This window comes from Oryza glaberrima, chromosome 12, assembly GCF_000147395.1.
Source record: "Oryza glaberrima chromosome 12, OglaRS2, whole genome shotgun sequence".
Taxonomy (NCBI): domain Eukaryota; kingdom Viridiplantae; phylum Streptophyta; class Magnoliopsida; order Poales; family Poaceae; genus Oryza; species Oryza glaberrima.
Genome location: NC_068337.1, coordinates 18242600 through 18247342, shown reverse-complemented (window position 1 = coordinate 18247342; position 4743 = coordinate 18242600).

The window sequence follows — 4743 nt, the reverse complement described above, 5'->3', positions numbered from 1 at the left end:
TACCAATTTGACCTTTTTTTTTGAGTTTGCTTATTTGACCCTGCTTTTCGAAAACGAACGATCGGTCTGACCCTGTTCCGTTAAGGTGAGTTGACGGTGTTAAGTTAGGGGTAAATAGTCTATTTTGCCCTTGCAACGAAGCTGACGACCGGCGATGGCAACGAAGCTGACGGACGCGGAGATGGCGACGACGATGCTCTTCCCGGCCACGGCGGGCGCGAGTGTGGGCGTGAGCTCGCTGCACGGTGCCATCCTGGCGCTTGCGTTGGCGGGGCTCGGCGCCGCGGCCGACGAGTCAGCGGGTGACGAGGCCAGGGACATCGGCAGGGCCGGTGGCGAGGCCATCGTCATCGGCGGCGGTGGGGGCCTTGGCGAGCAGGCGCTGGCGCATGTCCCCTCCGCGCGCATACCGCCGCCGCCGCCGCCCCCTACATCCACAAGCTGACGCCGACGCGGATTCGCCTCCCCTCTGCGCGAATCCCGCCGCCGCCGTCGCCGCCCGGCCCCTACCTCCACAAGCTGACGCCGGCGCGGATCCGCCTCCCCTCCGCGCGCATCCCGCCGCTAGGCCCGGCTCCTCTCCTCCCTACGCCGGCGCAGGCCTCCGCCTCCCTCCCCGCGCGCCGATTCAGATGCCGCCGGCGCCGCGTCCGCCGCCAGGCCCGGCTCCCCTCCCTTCGCCGGCGCCGGCCTCCGCCTCCCTTCCCGCGCGCCGATGCAGACACCGCCGCCGCCGCCAGGCCCGGCTCCTCTCCCTCCCCGCGCCGCATGCCGGCCTTCGCTTCCATCCCCACTGCGCGCGTTGACGCCGCCGCCGCCAAGCCCGGCTCCCCTCCCTCCCTTCGCCGCGTGCTGTCGCCGCCGCCACAAATCGCTAGCAGAAGAGAGAGACATGGAGACTCAGAGACATGTGGATAGGGCTAGAGATGGATATGGTTTCCTCAAGGGTATTTTGGGCATTATGAATTTTAATCATATTTTTTTCTTTTTTTAAAATCAAATCTTAACGGTGTAGTGGAAATAGGGTCAGACGGAAGATTCGTTTTTGAAAAACAGGGTCAAATAAGCAAACTAAAAAAAGTAGGGTCAAATTGGTAGTTAGACTTCAAAACGGGGTCAAATAAGCAATTGTCCCTATTTTCTGTGTTTTCTTTGTAAACTAATGATTTTTCACGATTTTACACGGCACAGTTTAATTCTCATAAAATTTATTTGCGGTTTTTAGTTCCCTATTTAGCTTCTAGAAGATCAAAAGAGTTTCAATCAATGGAGATCTTATGGAATGATGTATTTCAGTAAAACTGAAATTGAATACTTACTCTTATCCTCAGTATATATAATGGTTACTTGGGATATGTAAAAATCATAATTTACCCAATAGAGTTGCAAAATTTAGTTTGATATATGCACATGAATTATATAGAAAAATTTAGCTTGATGCCCATGTTCTCATGCATATGACAGCAAAATTTAGGACTTGACAAAATTAATTGCTGGCACCCTGTCAAGCGGAAGGCACCTTTTGCTGTTTTTTTTTTCCTTTCCTCGTTCCTAAATAGTATAAAGGAAAAAAGGAATGAGGAAAGGAGAAAAAAAATAGCAAAAGGGTGCCTTTGCTTGATAGGGGTTGGCAATTAATTTTTATTGTAGGATCGAATCACAAGAACTAAGTCAACCAGAGGGGGGTTGAATGGTTGGTATACCCAAAAACCGAAAACTTTTAGCGGAAATAAAAGTTACCCTCGAAATCGACGGAAACCGGTCTGATCGAGATTGATCTGTCAATCTGACCGGTGGATGCCGCTGGTCTGACCGGTGTTGAATCTCCGGTCTGACCGCCGATGTAGCCTGTCGCGCCTGTAGCCGCCGCCGGTCTGACCGCCGTGCTCCCGTCGGTCTGATCGCCGCAATGCCGCCGGTCTGACCGCCGGTGAGTTGCCGGTTAGACCGTCGAAACCCGGTGAAACATAAATTGAAGAACTTTTAGAGTAGATGACGACTTTATTACTTCTCTCTATGTTTACAAAGTGCACAAACAGCACTCCTTACAAAAATTTCGACTAAACTCGAAACCCTAACTCAAAACTCAACTCAATTGCTCTCTAAAGCGATACCGGGAAGCCTCACGCTCCCCCTCTATTTATACCCGAGGTAGGCAGCCTAAAGCCACGAACCAAACTCATACTAAGAGTTCTAAACACCTTAGGAAACCCTCTAGTACAAGAAAGAAACTTTACATAACCAATCGTACCAAATTTGGACTCCTTCCAAATTTGACTCCGCTTCCCATACGCACACAATAACTCCATCGTATGCCATATGGAAACTCCATCAATCCACGTGCATCAATTCTAGCCATAGTATCCCGCATGATCTTTGACCACCACGGACGTCGTCTTATCCCCAAGCCGACTCCCGGTCCATCACCGCAAATACTCTCCCGGACATCGAGTCACCTACACATGGAACAAATAAAGAAACCATATTCCGAGACCAAGCTATCTCCAACTTGACTCATTAGCAGCAAACAATAGTATTACATACGTATAGTATCCATCTAGAAGTCATAATCATGAAATAAACTCGGATATCCAAACAAACAACCCGAAACCGAAACCGACACAGTGTCGGCCGGTCAGACCGCGGGCTGGCCGGTCCGACCGCTCGATCACCGCCGGTCTGACCGGCACACACTGCCCGGTCTGACCGGTCCACATGAAATGACAACAGTTTCCTGTAGATTCACCAGTGAAATCCAATCATCTCCAAAACCACTTCGTGAATAAATTCCAAATATCAAAACCAATAATCTCCAATGTCCAATTGTTCATCACAGAATAATAATCAAAAACACCTTTGATTTTACAATCTCCCCCTTGATGAACACATTGGCAAATCCATAAAAATGTTTTGGTGTTTGGAAAAAATAAAAACAAAAAGTGGTAAAGAGCACACTTCTTACAAAACGTACACATCGTGCTCAAAAATCCAAAAGAAAACTTCTCCCCCTTTTTAAAAGAAAGAAATTCCCAATTGAACCAAAAACATGCTCTTCTCAACAACTCTCCAAAAATTCATCAATTCATCTTGCTTCTCCAAAATCCAAAAATTTTCACATTACTTCTCCCCCTTTTGACAATGATTTCATCAAGCATAGGAATTATGTTCATTAATGTTCAAGAGCTTAGCATACATATAGCATATCAAGTCATGTGTTGCAAGTTGAATTTAAGTGTCATGCATCATCGCCCTTAAAAGCAAAATCTAAATCTCATGAAAAGACTAGAATACATACAAGCTATGCTAGAGACAAATAAACCAAGTATTGCTAGCATGCACAAGAAAATACCATATGCATGAACAAAGCTCTCTTTTATCAATTTTTCTCATTGTCATATTATTGCTTGATAAAACCATGAGGTACAAACTCCCCCTCAAACCATGCCAAAAGGATGAATTATGCCCAATTCACCACGAAGAAAAGCAAAGCGATTAGAATCCAAAGGTTTAGTGAAAATATCAGCAATTTACAACTTGGTGTCCAAAAACTGCAATTCAACATCTCCCTTCTCAGCATGATCCCTCAAAAAGTGAAAACGAATATCAATGTGCTTTGTGCGTGAGTGTTGAACAGGATTCTTAGCAATGTTAATAGCACTCGTATTATCACAAAAGATAGGTACTTTCTCAAAAGTAAGACCATAATCTTTCAAAGTAGATAAAAGCCAAAGAATCTGTGAACAACAACTAGCAGCAGCAACATATTCAGATTCAGCAGTTGATTGAGCAACACTAGATTGTTTCCTAGAAGACCATGCAATCAATGATGTACCAAGAAAATGACATGTTCCACTAGTACTTTTCCTATCAATTCTACAACCACCAAAATCAGCATCGGAATATCCACTTAAGCATATAGAAGATGAAGTAGAATACCAAATTCCAAACTCAAGTGTATGATTCAAATACCTCATTATTTGCTTGACCGCTTGACGATGTGAAGCACGAGGAGAAGCTTGAAAGCGTGCACACAAACACACAGCAAATTGTATGTCTGGCCTAGAAGCAGTTAGATACAACAAAGATCCAATCATGCTTCTATATTCCTTTTGATCAACAGCTTCACCATCTTCATCAGGATCCAACACAGCTATAGAACCAATTGGTGTTGAAATTGGCTTGCAATTCTCCATCTTGAACCTTCTCAAAAGATCCTTCGTATACTTCGTTTGATGCACAAAAGTACCTTGAGGTGTTTGCTTAATTTGCAATCCCAAAAAGTACGATAACTCACCCATCATGCTCATCTCAAATTCCCAGCGCATAGTCTCAGCAAAATCTACAACCAAAGCATGAGTCGAACAACCAAAGATAATATCATCCACATAAATCTGAACGAACAATTGATTATCACCATGCTTAAGAACAAAAAGTGTTTTGTCAACCTTTCCCATTGTAAAACCTTTCGCAAGCAAAAATTTCTTAAGCCTATCATACCATGCTCTAGGAGCTTGTTTCAAACCATACAAAGCTTTAGACAATTTAAAAACATGGTTGGGAAAATCAGGATTTTCAAAACCTGGTGGTTGTTTGACATAAACTTCCTCCTGTATAAAACCATTTAGAAAAGCACTTTTCACATCCATTTGATACAATTTAAAACCTTTTGAAGCAGCAAAAGCCAACAAAAGTCTAATTGCCTCAATTCTAGCAACAGGAGCAAAAGTTTCATCAAAATCCAAA